The following is a 26,454-nucleotide window of genomic DNA, read 5'->3' as shown; positions in this document are numbered from 1 at the left end:
TATTATATGTATAGTAGATATTTAGGAACAAAACTTTCCACTTAAACTGCAGAAATAGAATTACAATATTTTTATGATTTAATTTTATTATAATGAATTAGTATATAAAATTGTATATGATATGTTTGTTTACGGTATTAATTGATTAATATAAAGGTACGTATTCACTTGCAACAAAACACTCCGAACCTACCAAACGCGCCGCGCACTCCAAACAATCTGCAACAAAACATTATCCGGGCGCGCTCTGAACGACCTGCAACAAAACATTTTGCGCGGAGCATTCCGCCTGTTTGCGGTGTTGGCTGCGTTCGCACCAGTAATCAGTGTTAGTGTATTTGTCGACATGGATGCATCTGATATTACCATAGCCGCTGGGGCTTTTTTAATTATAGAGGAATTAGCGGGTAACAAAAAAGAGAAAAAATGAAAGAACGAAAAACGTGAGCAAGACGCTTCTTTTTGCGTCGTCAAAATACGGCCGGCCTTACTTAGTGACGTAGATTATATGCATATAAAATTTTTTACAAGGATCCCTTAAAATAGGCTGCCTTTCAAACTCATTAATTAACTCTATAAACACTTTTCTCTGTTCCACTCCTTAGCTAGGCACACTTTAAAAACACCACAAACACAACGAATGTTCAAAACTGCCGTATCCACTGAACACCGGCCAACGAATAAATTCTTTTGAGCAAATCCCGTTTTCCGACAAGCTTTGGAAAATGTTTGGCGCGTTCGGTTCGGTTCGGCGCAACGTACTGACTACACAAACTTGTTACAGCGCGCGCGGCGCGTTTGATTCGTTCGGAGTGTTTTGTTGCAAGTGAATACCCACCTTAAGAGTAGTATTGCTTGATGAGTAAAACTGGTAACATGTAACATTATCAATATATCGAGTTGATTGGTATAATTATTGACTTGCACGGTGTCAACAAAAGTAAGGTCCAAGAATATTTTTTAAAAGCAAACAAAAATCTCGGGGATAGTGTATAGAGGCTGTTTTACTGTATATGAATACTACTACTGTAATACTACTAATAAAATACATTAAAAATTACATTATCATATTTTAGGAGGGCCTTACTGCCTTATACATTAAACGCCACTGTGTTTTGCTCGATTTTCTTTCTCTTCTTCTTCATTATTCTTCTTCTTCTTTTCTTATTTCGGCCTCTATTGAGGCGAACCGTGGCGCGGTGGGTCGGTCCACGTCCGTCGCCAGTCCCGAGTCCTTATAAAGGACTAATCCAATGATCCTCGGAAATATTTACTTTTTCTGACCTTCCCGTAATTTCTAAGCCCCGCGCTGGAAACCGTACAATAGACGCTGAAAATGTATTTACGTACGTTGGTAGGCGTGTGACATCCGATACGTTTGGGCTTTGCTATAATAAGGGATATTACTGAAATAGTAATAAAAAACATGCATTGTCGGTAATCCGGGGAAAAAAGTTATTTTAGGATTTTCAATGTACAGTATATGTTAAAAAGTTCTCAGCAGTTAAAAAAAAACAAATTTCACAATCCATTCAACCATATGTGACATTGGAAATGATAACGCCATAATATATAAAATAAAATTAAGATCTGTAAGATTTTTACATGTGATGGGCTTAGGGACTGCAGATTTACCGGAAAACGGTAATTTAAACATGGAATTACCGATTTACCGATATTTACAGGTTTTTCCTCCCCCACCGGGAAAAAATTATTAAATCCAACCTAATATCAAATTCAAGCAGTTTTTTCATATATTTCCACTAATTCGTTCTTTCTGAAATTATTGCATTTCTGTTTTCATGGATTAGGAAATAACCATAGATGTTATTTTTTTACGGTTGGTTAGGCTTGGTTGGCTTCTGCTTTTTTCTCTTATTGAAAGAAACAGATTTTCAGAGAGTTTCTGTCGATGTTGAAGGAATCACAGTATTAGCGCAATTCAACTTTGACCTTTTTAAAGACTGAGTTAGAATTATCGAATTCATCAGTGCCAGAAGCGTTCGTGTTCGAATTTTGCATTTTTAACTTTGAGGTGTGTTGAACTAATTATAGTCTTTCCGAAGTCAATTGGACTAGGATTAAGGATGCAACTTTGAGTTTTATCACTGTTTTTGTCGGCGTCATTGTCGGCATAGTCTGGACAGGCGAATTAAGAGTCCCAGTATTTCCAATTGTCTTCATTAATTTTTAGAATCAGATTGTTTACAATCAGGATTATTTAAGTATTGTAGGACATTGACACTCGATACTTAAAGTTGTGCTCTGATTTGTTACTATAGCTACATTTTAAAGCAAAATCTATTATAAACTAGTTTGAAGTTTCTAACTGCCTCACAGCAACTTTTATTGTTTGCATTGCAGCCGGTAAAAATTATAACATGTTTTTCGCCGGGCAATTTAACTCTAAATAATGATTTTTTACGGGATTTGTTGAAAACAAAATTATGCAATTGCATTATGCAATAAATCTTGTAATAAATATATGGCAAGCGTAATAAAAGTTCAAAATAAAGGTTTCTGAGTTCTGGAAATGTTGGTTTCTTCTGGCTTCTGGTTTCTAGACCAGTGTATCTTTATTTTTTAACGACTATTGAAATTACCGATATGTGAAGACGATTTACGGATAATATTTTACCATATTTTTAGGACATTTAATCGGTAAATCGATAAACCGGTAATGCAATCCCTCGGTGGGTCTAGTAAGTCTTTATTTCATACTCATACATCATATTACGATGATCCATGCATTTCAATAGTGGAATGATAAAAAAATTCAACTGTGATTAAACATAAATGGACGTAAAACAAAGTGTCATGGATAGGTTATAGGTTATTGGATCTCTGGCTTGAATTACCGTCTCCTTTATACATATAAACCATGTTATGCGAGATGAACAACTTGAGGAACGATGGAGAAATAAGGATGAAACCGGAAATCTAGGGCACCAATTTGCAGCCTAGTTTTTATTCGTTTTCTCCCGATTCTAAAAGTCCGTCCTATGCCGGAAATACTGCGACCTTCATGTTAAGTTAAGACCTAAAGGTGCGTATTCATTATCCGAACGAACGAACGAACGAATGAAAGTGCGGTATATTTAGACGGGGACCGAACGCATACGGCCGTTCGTTCGTTCGCTCGACCATCCGTTTCGAGTCGGTACATCAAAGGCGTTCGCCAACAAATGCCTCCGGTCTTCTCGTGCGGTCCCCGTCCATACCACTAGCGTACATTCGTTCGTTCGTTCGTGCGGATAATGAATACGCACCTTAAAGGGGCGGATAATGAATACGCACCTTAAAGGTGCGTATTCGAAACGGATGGTCGAGCGGACGAACGAACGAACGGCCGCATGCGTTCGGTCCCCGTCTAAATATACCGCACTTTCATTCGTTCGTTCGTTCGTTCGTTCGTTCGGATAATGAATACGCACCTTAATATGTCTGCACACTATCTCTGCGCCCTATAGTGTAACCAACGGATCTGCAGCTACGGGGTATCGGCAGGGGAACGCAGTTGTAAACAAAACACGCCCAATTTCATTCATAAAATAGGCATGGGCGTACGGTGTCTTATGAAAATAATGTGTATCATAAATATAATATTCAGATTAATATTTTTTTTCAAAAAACTTTATGCTGTTTGAATCGTTACTGTTGAGTTAGCAGATAAACACTAAAAGCTTTTATTAAAGCTCCCTTAAATATTTTGAATCATTTTAGTATTATATGTTGTTAATAGATATAATAGAAGAAATAATTTCCGCTGGGGGTTGGAACCTTTGGTCTTACACAGCAAAATAGAACACTAAATCAGCACAATACACCAAAATATTGGTGTATTGTGCTGATATTGTGCTTTTATTTTTACACTGGACGCACGTTTCGCTAACCATGTTAGCATCATCAGCAGATAATCAAGACTGAGTCTTGAGGTATATTTATTTATATATCTGTACTAACTATTTTTTCTATAATACATATACATAATTTTAGATATAACTATTTCCAACAAAAAAAAATCTTGAAAATAGTTAACTTTGGAAGCGCAAACAAAAGATTATTTTACTCACCTGTAAATCCAATATTGCCTATTACACCAGACATGGTATCGCTCCGCCAGCACTTTTTAAATGTTAGGTCATTGTCTACCCATGTTTCATTCAAATAGATAATACTTGGCGATATTTTCGAATTTCGCGTATATATTTATATCTCTATCTGCAATATAATGGGCCGCTCCAGTAATATTTATCTGTTATTTTGACATTTACGCCAAAAAAATCCATTTGATTTTAATAACCCCCTAAGCGTTTCCCTGCCAAAGGAAAATTCGATTCTTTCTGCAATTTTTGCAAAAGCTTTCTAATTGTGGGGACGACTTTGAATTCGAGATAAAATCTATTTATCAAATACCTGACCACTTGGAAATCAAAGTCTTCGAGCTTTTCAACAGTCTCACGTGGTCGTTTCTTTCCAGGGCTGGATATCATTTTATCGGGGTTAGTTTCCAGCCTTTTTTTTATCTTCTGTGTGAATTTTTTTATAGCCGATGCGCCAATTCCGGTATAATATATCCGCTCAAGTTTACGTTTAAGCGGCAAGTTAAGCGAACTCTCTGTAGCTTCTTCGTCGCAAACCCTATTATAAACACAAGGAAATAAACCAAATGAGATTTCATTCACGTTTATTTATATTTATTTTAGTTTAGCTAAAATATTTAGGTAAAATGCGTGCTTTTTATTTTAGCCAATATTTAATTTTAATATTCTAATAATTACATATATTATTATTATTCTACTTACCTATATAAATTAGCTATTATTTCTCTTGTCTGGCTATGTTAGGGTCTTACCCTTGAAATTTATTCATTTTAAAACACAAATATACGATCAAACTTAATATTAATAATTAAAAACTACGAACGAAAAACAATATAACAAGGTAACAAAACAATAAAACACAACTTAACTATTAAATATACGAAAAATATAGGAATAAAATTTAGGATAACCGGTATAAAATAATGAAAGAAAGTAATAATGATCAAAAGAATGACACCGCCACTGGATATTTTAATAGTATTCAATATTTCTACTCTTTTCAGAAGAGACCGTGAAGTTGGGGATAAAGATAGCGAATAGGAAAGGCGTAAAAGCCATGGTAACCGCGTGGTAACAAATCCTGTGACGTACTCTCGCCAATCATGTTCGATGAATAGGCAGCCATGCGCGGCGATGCCGGTTTGCCAATGATATCGTTGAAAAATCTTCACCTTCCATAATAAGCAGATTATACAGAATGAAAGAAATCAGTTATTAAATAAAACATATCGAACAATATGAACTACGTTAAAATTCCTTAGTAATATACGTCAGAATATATGCTAAACACATTATATATAATAAAAATATATGAAATTTATAGTTCATGTCTGGCAATTTTGCAATTTTATAGATAAACGTGGCAATATCAATTTTTTTTTCTCGCATTCCTTCCGTAGTTTCAGATCCGCTGGTCAAACAGTACACTAGTTTGTTAAGATTTTTGGTAAGATGAGAGTATAGTTCCTCCAATCCTAGCCTTCTTTTCCCAAATAGAAAGTCTCCTTTGAGATCCAGAGTTTCGCAGTAACATATTATATGCTCTGCTGTTTCAGGATCTTTATCGCAGAGCCTGCAGTCTGCAGCAAAAACTTCCTTGATACAGGTTGAGTTTGTTCGCCACATGTCATATCAAGAAATCTGCTGTAATCTGCACTATTCCCCCTGAGAATTAGCGGTTCCTTTGTAGTTTTACAATTAGGTATTCGGAAGAAAGCCTTGCTATATGGCTCTATCTCTGTTTGTTTCTACAGTTACAGATGGTCTGTTTGATCCAGAGTTTTACTGCACTAGTTTTTTTATGATTAGACACAAAAATATGATTAGGATCCAAAGATACAACGTTTTAATTATAAATTACCAGGAAATATTAGATTATAACAAAAAATACTTAAGCTTCATTCAGAACCTCCAAATTAGTGATTTCAATTAACTTTTTACTTAAGCAGAGTTCGATCATTCACAATGTCTAAAAATAAGTTAAAATTAATAGAAGATCCTAGCAATAGCTTGCGGTAGTCAATTGTATCCGTTGTATCCATTAATAATTATAGCTTATAAAACAATCACTTTTTTTCCAACCACCATTTCTGCTGACGAATGACGGATGATAAAATTAAAGGCCAAAATGACATTACTGGCAACTATTGAAGTAAATAAGTGGAAAAATTAAAAGTTGTTTAACTTTTTCTACTAATTGAAATGAAAACTACTATCATTAATATTGACGTTTTGAATGTTTACACTGGAATTAGATGAACAAACTTCTACGCGCTAATTGAAACCTCTACTTTATTCCACTAATTTCGAGGTTCAGAATGAACATTTAACGTTTCAGGGGTTATACCAAAGACATTATAAATATAGACCGAACATCTCATTCATAAATACTCGTTCGTAGTGTATCAAACATTCCAATGTGTCAAACAAGGACAGAAGAGACAGAAAAGTCTAAAATTTCCGACCCCGGCAACTACGCGCATTTGGATTGTTCTAATGGCCAGTGGCGTATCGTTTTTTGGAACGAATTTAATTAGTAAAGTAAAAGTAAAATAATTAGTAAAATGTTTACTCCATATTAATATACTACATTCACACTTTTTCGTCAGATGAGTTGTGTTATAAGGTCTAATATAATAATATAATTAATATCCCACATATACATATGTTGAAACGTTAGTAGGTAGTTTTCGAAAATCGCTCCAACGTCGATTTTCAATTTAAACTTTCAGTTAATTCTATATAAACTTTCAGTTACTTTTGAATATTTACAGGGTGACTCAGGCTTCCGAAACAGTTCTATATTAGGTTTGTGGTTGGTGACTTTTCTTTCAATTTTTTTTTTTCAGAATATGGAGGCAATGGTAAAGCACATTTTAGACATTTTTGTAAACATAGGTGGCCGGAACATATTTTCAAACTAAAGTTGTAGATTTGCCATTAAATTTCCATTCCAGAAATACCTAGGGTTGCCACCTGTTCTTTTTTAGAATAACTGGTCCTTTTGACTTTTTTTGACTTAAAAAGTCATTTTTATTTATGTATTTTCCCTGAGAAAATTACCTACAGCAAACAGAAATATTATTTGCGTCCAAATTTAATTAGATATGTTATAAAACTTATAAATACATTTTTCTTGTTTAGAATAGGCAACATTATTTAGAACTTCCCGTTTAATCTCAAATGATAATTTAGGTTTTAGTTTCACCTTTTTTGATCTTAAAAAGAACTTTTTAAAATTAGTAATTAGTAACGATTTAGTTAGTTCGCAATCGATAGCTTCCCGTAAAGTACTGTGTAATAGTTGTTTAATCTTGTATTATTAATAACTTCCTATACCTAAAATCAATATTTAATGAGAAAATTGTGTTTTTTTGACTTTCGGTCTTCTTCTTGTATTATGATGGCTCTGATACGAGGCAATTACCTTTTAGTCTCTCAATAGAAGGCATTTATCATTAAAAGTATCAAATCTGTGTGCTACAGTATGGGATTTCTGTCGCATAATAATGAATATTACGTTTATTTACAAATCCATTACTTTTAAAGGTAGCTTCATCGGACAATCAAATTTTAGTTAAATGTCACAATCTTCATGAACTGTATTAAGCATATGTATTACGGTTTGAATCACCCCGAGAATCACCCTGTATGTTGACAAAAATATTTTGAAAATGTGCGTTACAATGGCACCCATCTTATGTAAAAAATTGAAATAAAATTACAAACCAAAAACGTAATAGGTAAAAAAAGCTTTTTTGGAGGCCTGGGTCGCTCTGTATATAGGTATGTATAAAACTAGTAGCCTAAGAATTATTTACAGTTCGTCCCATTCTAAAAAAAAAAGGTACGGTGGTAAAAAATTGTTTAAACGAGGCCGAAGGGGCATATATAATAATGCAATAAAATGTAAAAAGGGCGGGTAAACACCTTTGTTTATTTGTTGAGCAAAATTCCTTTAGAATATCGTATATAATGACCAAAATATGACGCAATTTTAAGAAAAAAAAATGTCATTTTCTGGCTTATAATAAAGTTTCAAATGCAACGTTTATATTCAAATTTGTTATGATCTACAACAGTTAAGTAGTAATTGAGACGAATTATAATTCAATTACCGGCTACTACGTTCTTGTTTTAATAGCTCAAAATTCAACAAATACAATTAGAAATTATTTTAATTGTGAGAGGCTCCCTTATTGGGACGCCTATGTACAGCGATTACGGCGCGGCGGAAACAATACCTACCTGTGAAAAGACAAATTCGTGTAATTTGAGCTTATTTTTCCACACATTTGACACTGTCGTACCATATTGAAAATTCGCAGATTCAGAAGTACGTTAAACAAAAGCAAAAACTACTGAAAAACACTGAAAAGTTCACTTCGGACTTGATTCAGACTTCAAACACACCGTAAGCTAAACGCAGTACGCTATAACGGGGACCAAGGGCCGTCGCGAGGGTGGTGGGACGGACGGCTCATTTCATTCTGGAAGACTAGTAGCGACGTTGCCAATAGTTCTAGACTTTCAGCACATTAAACAGTAAACATGTCCTTTAATAGTAACGCATATATCCTCTGGTTAATAACATATTATTACGCATGCTTCTTTAAAAATAAACTATTAATTTAATTAAGAAATTGAGATTTATTGATATCCGGTGAAGGTTTTAAAGTCACCTTTTCTGCAAATCAAACTAAGTAGATAGACGCAAATTTGAGATGTGGCAATGTCGCCTTCTCTATCTCAGTTGGTTTTTACAGTACGTAGTCAACCTCCTATTGTTTGATCGGGTTAAAATGCAAAATGTGATATCTGTTCTTCCTAGATCTATGGGTTATACATCCCCATGTCGAAAAAAATATATTACTCTACGCTACTCGACATTTTCTATGTAACTTTTTAAAGGGCATATGGAACAATGTAACGATTGCGAATGCCGTTTGCGTAACGGTCACGGAATTATGGCGAGCAACTCGAAACGCTAAAACCTTTCCGAATAGAGTACGCGTCTGGCCGGTCGTTATTTTTGACTTGGCCCATTACGGCGACGGACGTTCGGACTCCCCGCGTACAAAATGTTAATGCGACTTCGCAAGAAAATTCCGCTCTACGTGCTTTAACGATCAAATACTGAAGCTAACTCTGGTCGTTTTTATTTTTGACTTCGCGTTAGGGATGTCGCTTTTAGAATATAAATCGATATCGATGTTGTTGCCACCTTTTTATCAAAAAATTCACAGTCCTTTACAAAGATGCAACCGGGGGGCATTGAAAATGATGAATAAAAACGTAAAAATATGATTAGTGTTAATATGAGTGTACATACATATGTTTAAATAACAAACTTAACAAAAAACAACAGATTTAAAGATTCACTGAAAAAGTAGTAATGTTAACATTAAATAAAACATTATCAATAATAATTATGCGATCGCCACCTATCCGTAAAACAAACAAGCAAAAAAACAGAATAACATACAAAACATCAGGTTAACATGATGACAGATCATGATCGATGACAGATAAAGAATTCTTACGGAAAGTTACACTTTACGATATACTTTTTTAACTGTTAAAGGCAAACCCCATTTAAACACAAAACTTTTTAATACTTACTACTGTATCTAAAAGACATTTTTTTTAAATTACTAAATTCTTAGCCACGCTTCTGTTTTTCTTGGCTGTTATAAATTTTTACTAACTTTACCCATTTGGTTGATGAATTTCAAAAATTTCTTCTAATCCTTTTTGTAGGATTTCATTCTTCTAGACCAAATAGTAAGGAATTTTCATACAACAAACTGTTCCGACATGATTTTACTCTCTAAGAGGATGAATTTCCTAAAATCGCTTTGTGTAGCTAATTCACTAATGTCGTTTATACGAACCTTTGTGCTAATATTTATGTATCTATAGCTGGCGGTATGAACTCACTCCTAAAATATCTAAAAACTTAACATATAATCTAACTGACACACCACTGACAATGACAAATAATTTATTTCTGGAGGTATTGTGTGTAGGTGTTTTTCAGGTATGTTTTAGTATTTGGTCGTTTTACACAAAGAAATAGCCATTAAGCACTATAAAAATACTTCATAACAAATCTACACATATATACCTTTCATTTAAAAAAAGAATCATCAAGATTGGTGAAGCGGTTAGAACCAAACACGTTAGAGTTGTTGACAAACACAAATGAATTAACACCCTTCAAATAACCACGCTAACCAACCTGATTGGTCAAGCTTAATAGTTGACTGCTAGGGCTAGACACTTCTCCCTGGCCGATAAAAGAGTCTTGAAGACGCTCATCCGCGCATAGAAACAAGTTGACTGCGTAGCGTATTGCGTATTAAACGATTCTGAAACTTTCTATCTCATGTATAACATGTTACGCAAGTTTATTATTTTAATCTCGATTTTAATAGATAAATATGTGAAATGCCACCTAAATATCTTCCGCCATGACATGTTTTTACTTTTTTGTTATGGTAAAGTGATTTGTATAAACTTTATTCAATAACGTATATTTTCCTCCATTTGGTGGTTTTTTAATTTTAAGCGAAAATTAAGTATAACATTTTAGGAAAAAGAAACACTGTAATATTTAGAAGAATAAGAAGAAATTAGTCTTATTTTGAAAGAAAAATATAGAAAAAACTCTTTCTATAGAAAAAAGTTTTTATACTAACCAGAATCCGGTGACATATACGCGGTCTCACCGGAAACGTTACTTATTACTTCACATAACTTGAAGAATATCTACTTTTAATAATGAACACTTCAGAAATACACCAGTAAAAACATTTATTATTTGAGATTAAAACTCGAATGAAATTATAAATATTAGTTACCTATGTTGTTATAGCTTTTATAGGCCTGTTTAACGACTTAATAAGTTACCTAGCGAAAAAATCTGTGCGCGTACCTACCACTATTGTTCCAGGTTAATTTTTTAAAGAAATATGTTACACAAATGAAAAACGCTAAAATTTTAATGGTATTACTTTTGCATTATTGGCCTTATAATGCAATTAGTTGGAATTATATCTTCCTTAAATATAATTAGACTTTTTAACGACTTTTGAGTTACCTAGGAAAAAATCTGTGCACGTACCTACCACTATTGTTACAGGTTAATTCGTTAAACAAATGGGTTAAATATTATTCGTGGTATTAGTGGTATTATATTGGAATCAGCTTGGCATTAGCGGGGCATTATATGAGAAATTTTGGTATTTAATTTGTATTTTTGGCATTACTTTGGCACTAGTATACAGACATTTGTCAGCGGTTTACTCCTTGTAGATAATCAAAAAGTTTTTAGATAAAATTTGCTTTTTATGTCAAATCATTTCTATGAAAAATTACATTAGATTTTTTTTATTATTAAAGACGCTGGGTAATTAAAACATTGACTAATAAAGCTTGTCCACTTTAAATAAGGGGTCACGAAATATCCTCCTTGGAGTGTTTGGGTTAAGGGGTGTATAATAAATTAATCCTTTTTTTATATTAAAAACCATAAAACATTTATTGTGTGAGTAAAATAATGCAATGGTTCGATATCTCTCCTTTATAATTAGGTGACTAAAAATACACTAAAATAATTAGAAAAAAAAAATTGTAATTATTTAGTAGTTACGTCAATATTAATTAATTGACTTTCTAGTCTATTTTATTTTATGTACAAATATATTATTAAATTTTAATCTAAGCATTAAGTAATAAAACACTTTGTGGGGGGCCCTCTTATATCGTAAGAGGTTACGAAATATTCTCCTGGTTACACCCCTTACAGAAAACAGTGTAAGGGGTGCAAATAAATTGTATAATCACTGTTTTTTATAATAAAAACTATAAAACATTTCTTATTTGTGAGATTAAAAAAACAAAACAATGCATTGGTTAAAATAAGTACATTCAATACATGTATTGTGTTAGACATATATATGCCCAGTATATTTTTGTTTAACAAACCAATCAGGAGAAAATCCAAAACCTACCGTTATAGGAGGTATAAGATGATTAAACTTATATAATGACAACTACTTATCGGATAACAAATTAATTACTACTGTCAGCTTCTGTCTAGGTAGACTATACCTAGAGTACCTACACCTATCTATGATGTAGATAGATTAAAGCTTATTTTGACTTTACGTCTCACTTCGGTGTCACAAGCTGAATTTTTCACGGATGGAAGTACAGTACATGATATGGGGACCCTTATTCCGAAAGTAGTACAAAATTAGACCGGGTAAAAGGGCACTATCATCAAAAATCGATATATTAATACCACCGCATAGAGAAAACAAATACTTATTTTTTGATCCAGTAAACAATAAAGTCTTCGTAGGGAGTAATTTTTTATAATTATTTACAAAAAAACATTTCCATTAGCGTTTATGACCAAAAAAAACTTTAAATATGAATCTCATTTCAATCAGGCGAAAATTTGGTATAAAAATAGGCTTTTTTTAATATAACTTTCATTTGACGAAAAACGAAGGCCTAAATGAAAAAAAGAAACAATTTAAAAGTTTCGCTTATGTCTTGACAAGGTATCAAAACAAACCCCATATTTTTTGCTTTTAAACTAATAAAGATATATCAATAAACAATTAGCGATGTAATGGTTTTTGCGCGCGCTGGCCGACTGCCGCTGCAGCGCCGAGATTTCCTATACCCTTTTATATATGACGTCATGGTGTGGCAAATGTAGCATTTTAATTTGATTTGGACTCCCATATATAGGATAACAGAAACATTTTCAATGTTAAAACAAATCGGGAGATTTAATATGAGTATCATATTTTATGATTAATTTCGTTTCAGGTTGTAAAAAACAAATTTTGGGATACTCGGTATTTCATATAAGAATGCAGGCTATAGGAATCTGGCGAAACAGAATAGATTAATAAATGAAAGATAAGTTGCACCTTGCTGAACCCTACAGCGTCATGTTTCCAAATCTAAAATTATCGGATTACTTTCGAAAATAATTGGAAAAGACGAACTTTTTCTGACTCTTTAAAAAGATATAATAATTATGTCGTTTTATCTCAACTACATCCGTTGGTTTCTCGTGGTTGGAGGAGTGACTCGTCTCAACCATGATGGTGATAACTTTTCTGGCTTAGAAACGTTCCCGGTTAAGTTACATGTATAGAAATCACCTTGCTGTATGGCAGGTGTTAAGGATTACAGATTTTTGCATAAGTTGGTAGTGGTATGGTTCTAAGTCTATTGCCTTCAGCGATTCAATTAGTGTTTTTGGTATTACACCCATATTCGATAGTACTAATGGGATGATCCGGACTCCTCCTTAATTTCATAACATAAATCAATATATTTGGTAATCTTCTCTCTGTATGTTTGTGTTAGGTTATTGTTGTTTGCCACCGCAAAATCTATGAGCAACACTTCATTTTCTTTTTTCTTATTCACTACTATGTCTGGTCTATTGTGTTCTAGTCTTTTATCTGTTATTATAGTTCTGTCCCAGTACATTTCAAATTCATTTTTTTTCAAGGATTGTAGCAGGTTCGTACTGATAATAGTTAACTTTATGCTCTATGAGTTTATACTTCAATGCTAGTTCTTGGAGTATGATCTTTCCCACTTGGTCGTGTCTAAATTTGTAGTCACTCTGTGCTATAGCTTGGCATCCTCCTATGACGTGATGTATTGTCTCACTTGCTTTCTTACACCTTCGGCATAAGTCAAACTCAATTCCGTCCTTTAAGATGTATCTTCGGTAATTATTGGTCTCAATCACTTGGTCTTGGACGACTATAAAAAACCCTTCAGTTTCCGGTTGTAGCTTGTTTGTCGACAGTGTCTTGGTCTAGGTCATGGGGAAACCTTCCGTGTACAGCCTTTTCTTTCCAGCGGATAAGTTTGTCTGCGTCTTCTACTATGGACCAAGTTTTTTCTTCGTCACTTAGTATTAGTGGGGTGTGTTTATCTGCTTTTACAATAGCACTATAGTATTGAGATTCTGCCACTGAGTAGAAGTATTTGCTTAGGTTTATTATACTATTATTGTGCAAGTTAGATAAATCTATAAGTCCCCTACCACCATCTTTCCGTTAGAGTGTAGTTCTTTCTACTGCCGCTTTTGGATGGTGGCATCTATATTTAGTCATGGCGGCATTTCTTTTTGTTTGGATGTATTTCATTTCTGTTTGTGTCCACTTAACGATTCCAAATGTATATGTTAACAGTGGAATTATTATTAATAATAACAATTATTATTACGAATAATAATAATAATTATTATTCAACATCTTCATCATCATTCTCAGCTCATTCAACCATTCCCAATTATGGAGTAGCCTCTATTAGGGCTATACTTTATTGCCGGCTGTATTTAGTTCGTTAATTTATGTTTGTAGTTCTTCAAGACTATTGGCTATTAGGACTATGTCATCAGTGTTAAGGTATTCTCCACTCTTCCATTCCCAATGGATGATATACCAAGAATGCACTCTGAGTACTATGGCTTTTAATAATAAAAAGACTATTATATGATCAGTTGGTGGTTTTTTTAGTATTAATAAAAAATATTCATTACTCAAGCAATCTTACTTTTATACTTTTTAAAACACCTGTTTTGTCCCTTAAAGAAAAACTGACCCACGAATTGGTACTCCCTTGTAAGAACTTAAAATGACAAAAATCTAATAAAAAAATCATTCCCAATTTCAATTGGGAATACATTTTGATTGCTTTTAATATTTTGATTTTAAAATTGCTTGCTTTAAATCAAATTTTTATGATTTACTGTTTCGAGTTGCACGTGAATGTTCTGCGGTCTTCTTAAACATTTTTAAAGTACTAAAAAAAATCTAAATCTTATATCGATATATTGAGATATCGATATTTTCCATCCTTCCTACTTTTCATTCGTTCGTGTATGTGTGTCCGTGTACGCCTGAATTGTTTCCCCGGCGATTTTTACTGCGTGTTTGTGACAAGGCAATAATTTTAAGCACATACATGCACATGGCACATGTATGGGATTTTTTTATAAGCGAGTGCAATTGGACGGCCATAGTTATTTTTTTTAAATGCGCGTAAGGATTTCGAGGATGTGACGCTTCCTGGACAAAAGATAAAAAATTAAGCGTCAATTGTTGCGATGACACGTCACAAATTCTATTATTTGGCAACGGACGGCATGAATACAAAAAATAAATTAAAATCGATGCCCTCATTGCCCTCGTGTGTAAGTATATTATAGTCTGTCCAATCAGATGATCCCTGACAATGACAGTTGTGTTTGTCTTTTTAATTCATAGGCAAATTGCACTTTCTGTACTTTTTTGGTCGTCATCTGGCGAAATTTTCCTCGACTCCTAGACAGACTTTACATGTGGAAGTGTTTAATTATTACTGTCCACAGATTCATACAAATCTGAAAACATTCCTACAAGATTTGTGTACTATTTTATTTACAAACATACCAATAATCAAAAAGTGCGTACAATATTTTATTTTGATTATTTTGAAAATGAAGAAACGTAGTAAAAATACTAAAATCTATTATATATTTTGTTTTAGTGTTCTATATGTTACAGTGAAAGACTCAAATTCAGGAAAATTTTAAAGAAATCTGTTGACTTTAACTAGTGATTGTTAACAGTCGCTAGTGAGAGTAACATTTACTAAAAATTGTCAGCAAAAGCCATTCTATTGTATAATAGAGTGGGTTGGTAGAAGTCAGAGCAACCCCTGTTCTCCCTACAACAGGAAAATCCCCATGTATGATGAGTTATAAACTGTATGATGAGCTATAACTCAAGAACGGCTAGACCGATTTTAATGATCTTGATTTTCTGGATTGTTAATTTTAATTTCTGGTGTTCGTTCCGAATAGCAGAATATCTATTGAAATATCGGAAAAATTCAATAAAAAAATACAGAAAACTATGGTACATAAATTTGGTTTGGATCTTCGCTATCTTCCACAATTGAGAGTTATACACGTTTAAGTTATACACGCATATATACTCTGTTTTTTGTTCTCAGGTAAGATTTCGACAGACGATGACAGAAAAAAAAGCAGATGACGTCCCATACCAATCTATTTATTTTACTAAAAAAAGTTTCTAATATTTTTTAAGTCAACTACGGATGGGTTTAAATGTAAATCCGTCATGCGTCGTCTTTTGTTGTTTTTAACCAGTTTTATTGGTTTATTTCAAAAATAACAGATCATATTTCAGTTTTATTGGTTTGACGGAACAATGAACGACAAACGGACGTCGATGCGTATGAACTCGCCTTTAAATTTTTGAGGCTTGTCAAAGTCAAAGTCTTGTCATATTATAGGTTATAATTTTGTGTCAACTTACATCAAATACCTTGCGTTTTGGAAGATGATGCATTTTGATTCCAGTTATTACGTGTGTTTTGTGTCTTTTGAAGTCAAGTGGAGGAAAAATCAAGGGAAAATTAATTGTAGACCCAAAGCACAGTTTTTAGTTAATACTCGCTGCCCAGGCAGAAAGTCTTATACACCAATAAAGTTACCATCAATAAAGCTTGTATATACCATCTCATCGCAGATAAGTGCATTTCGTATATGATACAAGGATCGTACTAAACATATACTAAAAACTGAAGTACCTAGCTGTAAAATATCGACATCACACGATAGGTAAATAATGGATTTTAGTACTGCAGAAAAATAATGTCAGAAGGTACTGATTTAAAAAAATTAAGATTAAAGTTAATTAATCAACCTTTAAGGTATAAAATTTGGTAAGTGTTATTAATAAAATAATTTGTTTTATTTATGCTTTTTTATTGATTCCTGTGGAATATTACAAATTTGTATTTATACATAAGTTATATTGATAGATATAATAATAAATGCGGGAAGTTTCTTGAAGCTTGAAAATAAGAAATAGTTCTCTTCTATATTTTTTTGGTATGTGGTGTTTTGTTCTTGTTTGTTTTGTATTAATACATACCGTTTTTTTTAAATAAAATAACTCGATTACATTTTTTCAGTTTTATACAGATTTTTTCACAATATTTTGAAGTAATCACTGGTCAGTCAAATTTTTAATATATTAATTTCCTGCTGCGCGTTCCAATTGTACCAACTTATCTCTTTGCAAAATAAAATAAACTACTTTGAAATTAAAATGACAGACACATATATCAGGCAGACAGTCTCTCACTTGGACAGACTATAGGTATTTTATAATAATTGCTGTCCACTGAAAATCAGTACAAACTAAACATTACATATGCGACAAAAAATAGCATATTCAAATCTTGAAAGCTATTGAAATACATATAGGTATAGGAAATACTTGAATTGAAATGTAAACAAAAATGTAGAGAACAAATGACAACAACTCTCATATCGATTGGACTCATTCGATTACAGATCATTCGATAAATCAGTCATCCGTATCACAAGACTGAGAAAAAAAATTGGCGCCAGTAGGCACGTATAGCCGCCCATACTAAAATATGTTAATAAAAAGTTGGTAGGCAGTTTTTTAGTTTCAAAGTAAAGGAATTTTTCCAATTTTTTTATCTCAAAAACTGCGACTTTGATTTTGATGTTATTACAAATTTTGTTGCAAATATTATTCCTAATCTTAAATTGAAAACCGCGTTTCGCTAGCTACTGTAATTTTGGAGTTATGATTTTTTAAATTTTCAACCCCCTCCCATACCCCCTTACCAAGCCCCCCATCCCCACCAGAAACTAATGGCCATATTCTCGGGTGCCACAGTATTTTTGTTTTGGTTAAAATCGGTTTAGCGGTTTTTGAGTTATCGTGTTACAGACGATAATCTGAATGAAATCTGAAAATTAACCATGAAAATATTTTGTATTTAGGTCATTTATGACCCAAATAACTCATTTTGAGTGAAATTAAAAAACTCGTTTTGCCGATCTTAATAGTATACCATACCTGTTGGTATGGTCGGCTAAAAACTCATAGTTAACCGGGCCATCTAGTAAAAAATAAAAAAACAATAAAAAATCAATGTCATTACTCCAAAGTAACGCACTCACAACCAACTCCACAACTTCGTGTAAATCTATTTTAATCCCTTCCAATAATCCACATTCCCCTGAATCTGTTACATACATATTAATACAGCCATCGAATTACCATAACAAGATATATGTGTGATATTACTAAACTAATTTTAACACATATCCGGCATTAAACAACAAAGGAAGTGCTTAATTATGTGATTATTTAGAAATAAATTGCCGAACTGAATTTCTAATCTTGTTAAAAATAATAACTAGCTTATAATCTCACGTCATCAAAATAATTCATGTAATTAATGCGGTAAAAAATAGGTTCTATTACAATTTAAGTCTGTGAGGCTGGTGCACGGTTAAACGGACGTATTTATTTAATGACTTGTAATAGCGGTAAGTCAGAATTAACTACTGAAGAGAACATTAAATTACACTAGTTATTAATACTGGTTCTTTTTAGTTGAGTTCTCGAACTTTGTTTTCTAATGAGATTAATTTTCCTTAAATAAAGTTATTAGATTATTCTTTTTGCTAGTTCGGTTTAAATTTATATAATAGTAATGAAAAGATTTGTAACAGCTTAATTTTTGTAAACTTTTGGGACTATCGTCAATAAAACAAACAATATAAACCATAAATACAATTTTGTAGTAATATCCATGTTTTTAGCCGACCATACCAAGAAGTATGGTAGGCTATTAAGATCGGCAAAATTTTTTTTTTAATTTCACTCAAATTGAGTTATTTGGATCATAAATGACCTAAATACAAAATTTTCACGGTGTCTGTCTGTCTGTCCGTCTGTAACACGATAACTCAAAAACCGCTAAACCGATTTTAACCAAATTTGGCACAAAAATACTGTGGCACCTGACAATCTGGCCATTAGTTTTTGGTGGGCGTGGGGGGTTGGTAAGAAGGTATGGGAGGAGGTTAAAATTTAAAAAAAATCGTAACTCCCAAATTACAGTAGCTAGCGAAAAAGATGTATTTTTATTAATACAGAAGGAAAAAAAACAGAAGGAAAAAATTAATCGGCAAGCCCTCAACAAACTCGTAACCGTATACACCAATGTACACTGTTGTAGACATTCACACTCACACACAACAACCACACCTACATCAGTGTACACTAGTGTAACTGCCTTCCAGCATCATCAGTACGGTAAGGCATCAGCAAGCGATGACAACGATCCCAAACTATATAAACCAAGAAGCAAACGATGCACGAGGTACCGTCTGTAACCGGGTTGATGAAAAAAAAAAGAGAATGAAAACAAAAGGAGCAAACGGGAGCCTAAGACTATGTCTACAACCGTGTACATTGGTGTATACGGTTACGAGTTTGTTGAGGGTTTGCCGATTAATTTTTTCCTTCTGTTTTTATATATTCCCCTCACTATTTCAATTTTTATTTTATTAATACATAGATATGGAACATAAAATATATTTTGTAATATGGTAGATACATTAACAACTGTTCTTAAGAGTCTAATTTAAAAAAAAATATTTTAGTTTGTTTTATTTTTGTGAAATGAATATCATTGATATGTAATTATTCTACTTCAGCTAATTGATTAAGAACACTTTGCGGAGTATTGCGTGACTGAAGGAAATGACGAACGTTATTAATACATTGAAGTGCCTCTGATGTGGTCGGAATTGGGCTCAATTCTGTACTCACGGTTTCTTCATCTTCCGCCTCCTCATCATCATCAATATAAACTGAAGAAGACACAGAAGCGACAATGGCATAATCACCCAAGTATTCGACACTTACAAGATTACCATCAATATGGACAAATTCATTAAACTCATTTTCAGAACAAGGAAAATTGTACTATAATATTTTTATCATCTTATCCAACTTTTTTCAGCCATTGGGCACTGTCAAGTCATCGTCTGAATCCAAATCATTTTCTACTTTTAGGAAACCACTGTGTTGAAAACAATTAAAAATTGTTTGTTTTGATATCCTCTGCCATGCCATATAAATGAAGTTTATTCCATCCAAGAGGTTGATAGAAAAATTTTCACCCCCACTATCAATAAAATGTACCATTTTCGAAACACGAAGTCGACGATAATGGCTCTTTCAGCTATGGATGACACCCAGATCCATAGGTTGTAGTTTGGAACTGGTATTTGGTGGCATCAGCGGTAAAATACCGTTTTAGGTTCGTTATAAAAAAAATCTTATATACGATCATATCAAAATTTAAGGTTCGTTTTATCCGAAAGTTTGTTATAAAAGGGTTCGTTATTTGTGAAAAAATTAACACACGATTTGGTTCGCAATAAGCAGGTTCGTTATAGGCGGACATTACTGTATGTGATACTTTACTCATATTTTCCGTAATTTTTTATGCCCAAAAATGCTTTCTGAAATAACAGTATAAAAGAATGGAGCCTGCATAGCATTAATGGGGTCTCTTTCATTATGTTTATTCTTTCATTCCGTAACCTTTTACCATTTAGTTTTCCCATGCCGGTCGTATCAAACACAAATAAAACGACAAAGTAAACTTTATGTTCCACTCTGCGCCAGAATGCAATGTGTTCATGCACCTGGAACTCCCCGTACCGAACTAGCAACAAAAACACAATAAAATGTAGAGTTAACACGGCGAAACACCGAGCGACAAACGTCAGCTTCCGGTTATATGTGGAAAATTAAACGAGCCAAGCCATAAAATTAAATAAATTATTTTAGGTAATATACCTACACGCCCCCTTGGTTACAAAATGCAAGAATAATGTATTATAATAATTTTAAGAGAAATAAGGGAGAGTAGCCTTGTGCCTAGACCGTACCGGTTCTTTTTCGGACTTTGTGATTGTGATTATTGCGCATATTTAGTTTGATCTCTGTCATATTTTATATATGTAAGAGTCTTGTTTTCCGTTAAAAAATTGTTTATATTAAATTGTGTTATTTTAAGAAATAATATTTTATTTGAATCTCTAATTGACTTTTCTTGACCGCATGTATAAATATGTCGTTTCCTAGACGATGCGGTTTGCATTGTTGATGATTATTTAGACTGACGTCGCCATTTATCAAAAATATTAAATTCAGATTATAATTGTGTGGAAAATATTTCTGGGACTGAATAGAAGGAATGAAGTATTATACAGGTGAGTGTATTTTGTTCACTCACGGGCATTACTGGGATTTGTATGAGAGTAGTTTAATATTATTTAGTTAACAGTTATTGAGCTTTAGTAGTAGATAGAGAAGGGTATTTTAGTATTACTTTTGTGTGTGTGTGCTTTATAGTAGACACATATTTATCAAAGGGCAATTTAATATAGTTTAGTTAAAAGATAGATGTTTATCAAAGAGTGTTTTAGTGTTATGTGAGTGTATTTTGTTCACTCACGGGCATTACATGGGATTTGTATGAGAGTTGTTTAATATTATTTAGTTAACAGTTATCACTGAGCTTTAGTAGTAGATAGAGAAGGGTATTTTAGTATTATTTTTGTGTGTGGGACAGACGCCTTTGTGGCCATCCCTTTTGAGCGTGGGACAGACGCCTTTGTGGCCATCCCTTTTGAGCGTGGGACAGACGCCTTTGTGGCCATCCCTTTTGTGTGTGGGTCAGACGCCTTGTTGCTTAGCTGCGGAACAACAACATTATGCTATGTCGCTTTGTGGTCATCCCTTTTGTGTGTGGGACAGACGTGTGGGGGTCGCTTAGCTACGGAACAACAAAAATATTTAACTATTTTATATACTCGATTATGGTGATGTGATTATGTGCGTTTTCCAGTGATGCTCAAGTATATTTTATTTTTATAGATTGCAAATTGCGTGATCATAGAGTGAGAGCATTACACAAGTGTCCCGGCATCTAAGGTTAGTTTAGCTTCTTTTGTTTATGTTGTTTGAATATTAAATTGATATTAACACCATTCATATATTATGCTATATAAACAAAAAAAAAATATTATATTTTCCTTACTCGCCCTTTCCGATTTTTATTAGCATTATTTCAACAGTAATATCAATCTATCAAAAGCCTTATAAATGGCACCTATATCGGCTTCCTATATCACACCTACCACCTGCCATCTGAATATTCATACTTGACCATAATTTTAGAGTGTCTTAATAAAATCACATCAGGATTTAATTTGTTAATAAAAAATATCATAATTATCATGCCATTTTAACCAATCATTATTTTTACTTGCTCTGACCTCTCTGTTCAGATTGTGGGTTATCCACAACCTCAAATCAGCATCTGATGTGTAAACATTTCTGTCTGATGCTGACAAAATGCCTCACTTCTAAAATCCATTTGTAGTATTTGCTATACTTACAGTTCTACTGTAAGATTTCTCTATTAAATCTGCTGCTTTCCTAGATCGTACTGGTACAAATTCAGCAATCATTCAAAGGTACTCTTTTGGTAACATCATTGAAAATTACAAAATCATTTTAGCGGTCTTATTCATTAATCGGTCGGTAAAGCGGTCGTTTTCTAATAAAAGGTGCTATTAAAAGTTTTTACGATAGGGCAAAAACAATATGTTCAGACAAAAACAATACCTATAATTCATTAAACAAAGACATATACACAACCAAACTTATATGGAATCATCTATTATTTTTCATAATTTTTGAGACGTATGAACATTTTATATTTATGAATAAAACTCAGTTCATACTTTACCAAAAACTTTTAATGAAAAATAAACCAAATAAATAAATTAGTCAGTTTCCAAAATAAGAACTATGGTATTTTTTTGGTTTCTGAAACGAAATGATATTTAAATTTTTAATGGTCAAAAAGCAAAAACAAAAAGAAAATGAATAATTTTAATAATCCGTGTTGCCACCTCTAGCCCTTATCCAAGCTTCGATCTGCACTGGCATACCTCTTATTAAATCATCAACGTTGTCTTTGGGTATGTGTTCTCATTCTGCTGATGCTGACGAATTCTAGCCCTTCTTTTGAGCTGGTTCCACAAGTGTTAGTTTTATTTGGTTTAGATCTGGTGAACATGCAGGCAAGACCAAAACTAACACCTTCCGTTTCAAGATATTTTCTAGCCACTCTGCTGGTATGGGGAGGGGCATTATGGTTAGGTTAGGAAGTTAAAATTATCCTCAATTGCAGCTATCCAAAGCCTAACGATTGGTTCTAGTACTAAATTAACATATCTCCGACCCGTTAAAGTTTGTTGAACTGGTAACAATCGAGTTTTTGCTCCCAGCGTATTACCCTCCCCAGAACATTACAGTCCCTCCGTTATATCTTGGTACAGTTTTGGCAGCCTGGAGTCTCTCTCGTCTTCCTGAAGTTCTGAGAACCCGAATTCGATGGTTATCACATCTTAGTTGCTGTTCCCAACTGTCCAATTTTGATATTGAAGGCCACTCAACACAGCATTGATGAGGGCACCATGTATATTTTATTTAAATTATAATAAAAGAACCAAAAGCTTCTAAACGAAAAATAAAAGTTTTTTTTTTAATCCAATCTGGTATAAATAAATATATTGCTCAAGCATCTGTAGACGTTAGTAATGTATATAACAAAAGCTGAAATTGGCCCAATATGAACGTGCAAAATTCTAGAAATTTCATTAAAAAACTGAATTTCATTAAATTTTCTTTGCCGCTGAACTAACCAACTTAATAATATTCGCACCCGAGCACGAAATCCGATTTCGGTATGTCAACGCGATACCGAATCAATAATTCAATTCCACAGAGTGAATTTGCAGTTTGTCAGCTGATTATAATACCAATACGAGGCTATAAACCGTTTTGCCGCAAGAAATTACTAATTTGCATATTTAAAGAGCCAAACTCGCACGCATGTTTAGTTAGGCGCGGCAACTAAGGACAAGGAGCCCACGCTGTGCAAGTCCTGTACACGGAAAAAAATATTTCACATTGAAGAAATTAACCCTAAATCCAGGGTAGTTATTCTTGAAACTGAGGGAGTAGAACAACTAATAGAAAGTGGGCGGTGGTTCTACCGAGAGACAAGTCATATTCTTGAAACCGATTCTATTAAATGGTTCTCCTCTACTCTGGGTGCCTACTCACTAAGGGAGGAACGAACACTCCACTAACTGGACCAGAACCTTTCTGTTTTCCAAGCGGGAACCAACTGAAAGCAGAATTGAACAATCTGGAAGACTCCATCCGTAACCTGGAATGGGTGTCCGCCAACGGTCTAAGACACTCGAAAACTTACGACCGAGAAAAATCAAAGGTTTTCCTTGATTTAAGTAAAAACAATCTTCGGATTATCACGGACAGGGACTCGTCAAGTATTTTCGGCGCCGTCGTGCGAAATAAGGGTAGGCGCCTTTCTCCAATATTATAATATTAAGCCAAAATTTCCAATGACCAGCGGCGCAGCGCTCGACATTGGTGGATAATATATTTTCACCACTGGCGTTCATAGATAAAAGTATTACTTAAATTTTATGTTAATTTGTTGATAAGTTCCAAAAAATGGTGTATTATTTTTTAAAGTCAGTGACCGCAGGCGCCTCCGGGGCTTTGGCGCCGTCGCGTCGTGCGCCGCACGACCTTGCCCATATGGACGGCGCGTCCCTGGTCACGGGGTTTCTAACAGGACACTGTCTCCTCAACGAACACCTCAGTAAGCTGAAGCTGAGAAACAACGGCGAATGCAGATTCTGTGGGGAAAATGGGGAAACACCAGAACACCCTATCACTGAGTGCGCCGAGATGACAACCGTTTGTGCCTTTTTTACGGCTGATGTCGGGGATGGCGAGCTGGCCTTTGTGGAGCTGTCTCAGATGTTAAAACCCTGAGACTGTATGATGAGTTATAACTCGTTATAACTTAAGAAAGGGGAACACACAATAGATCTGTAAGTTCGCGGTGATTAACTCCCCTCCTAAACATTCTACATTCTACTTCGCATTGATAATGGATATTGAAATTAGTAGACTTCAGTCATTTTCTAAAGAAACGCAGTTTTTGCTAATCGCATTTTAATTTTTCCCAAGATATAGCTGAATGTCTTAAAGATCATTCTTATATTCTGAAAAAAAGTTCTTGTAGTTGCGATTGAAAGAAATGGTGATATTCACCATAAACTTTTCGTTTCCAATTCAATGGATGATTCATTTTCTAAAGAAACGCAGTTTTCGCTAATCGTATTTTAATTTTTCCCAAGATATAGTGGAATGTTTGAAAGATCATTCTTATATACTGAAAAAAAAAGTTCTTGTAGTTGCGATTGAAAGAAATGCTGATATTCACCATAAACTTTTCGTTTCCAATTCAATGGATGTATACCTTGCATCGTGCGAGGTATTCTTACAAATCTATTTTCCATTAAAAAAAATTCTGAAGATGCATCAGATATCTTTGTAGTGGGAAAGTTGCTCTTAAACTGGCCGAAACAGCCGTTCATTGTGTTTTATGGAGATTATTTGTAGGTAATCGATTTCAGCACAGGTAATAGGCGATGATTAACCTGCTTTCTGTGTGTGTATACCCTAAGAGTCGATTTGGTTAGGTGCATTCTCCAAGTCGGTAGGACATTGCCCATGATATGGCCGAGGACCGTGGTTCGGATTCGGCGTAAACAAAGTAGGCCCCGCCCAAATCAGCTTTAGCACCAAAAAGGAGACGTAACTTAACATACTTTTATTTTAACTTTCAAACCGCGAATATTGGGTAATTTCCAATAATCTTCCTTAAGTATTGGAAATTTTTAAACTTTTAAGATGGCATTTTGATCAACACCAAATTGCGCAACTTTACCTCTGTTTATTCGACCTCGTATCTCCTTAAGTTTCCCATATTCCAATGATGAATCGGAATTTTGGACGTAAAAATAATGTTAAAATTTTATTATGACTCGTAACAAACTTAATAATACATGATGCCGTCCGAAACTGAACGATGTTATTATTTCATATTTCTTTCCCCACGTACCTAAACGCTCAAATTGAAAAAATAATAACAGACCATCTTTAACGAGGCATCGTGACCCTCCAAAAAGCGGCCCTTTGTCCAAATTGACACGTTTCGAGTGCGGTCACGTAGAAGAATAGCAGCTTTGACGAGTAGTTACGGCTCAGGTATTTCCACATGCAGAGGGCGCAACGAAAATAGACAGAAGATGGGTGAGTCAATATGCAGGTTGGACCGCTTCAAAGATCGCTCAACCGAAAGAGTTTGACAAGTATGATTTGTTTGCGCTTGGGAGCCGGTCGGTAAAAATTGTTGCACGTCCCCAGAGGAAGTAAATAACGCGGAGACACGTAACGCATACATTCGACAAATTGAGATAAGCAGGATGGTG

At 33.9% G+C, this 26,454-nt stretch overlaps 1 protein-coding gene and 1 long non-coding RNA gene across 2 annotated transcripts in view; one reads left to right on the top strand and one right to left on the bottom strand.

Annotated features, from left to right (window-relative positions):
* The window catches only part of LOC115883689, a 125,638-nt gene that overhangs the window by 22,137 nt on the left and 77,047 nt on the right, over window positions 1-26,454 (bottom strand). The gene's annotated exons all lie outside the window — the stretch shown is intronic.
* Window positions 21,197-22,003, top strand: LOC115883691. Its single transcript, XR_004050429.1, has 2 exons — window positions 21,197-21,279; window positions 21,947-22,003. It is a non-coding gene; the product is annotated as an uncharacterized LOC115883691 (long non-coding RNA).

The sequence above is a fragment of the Sitophilus oryzae genome, unplaced genomic scaffold, assembly GCF_002938485.1.
Source record: "Sitophilus oryzae breed Bouriz unplaced genomic scaffold, Soryzae_2.0 scaffold_1976_pilon_pilon, whole genome shotgun sequence".
In the NCBI taxonomy this organism is placed as follows: Eukaryota; Metazoa; Arthropoda; class Insecta; order Coleoptera; family Curculionidae; genus Sitophilus; species Sitophilus oryzae.
The sequence above is the reverse complement of the archived record's forward strand: the minus strand, read 5'-3'. Positions and strand labels throughout refer to the sequence as shown.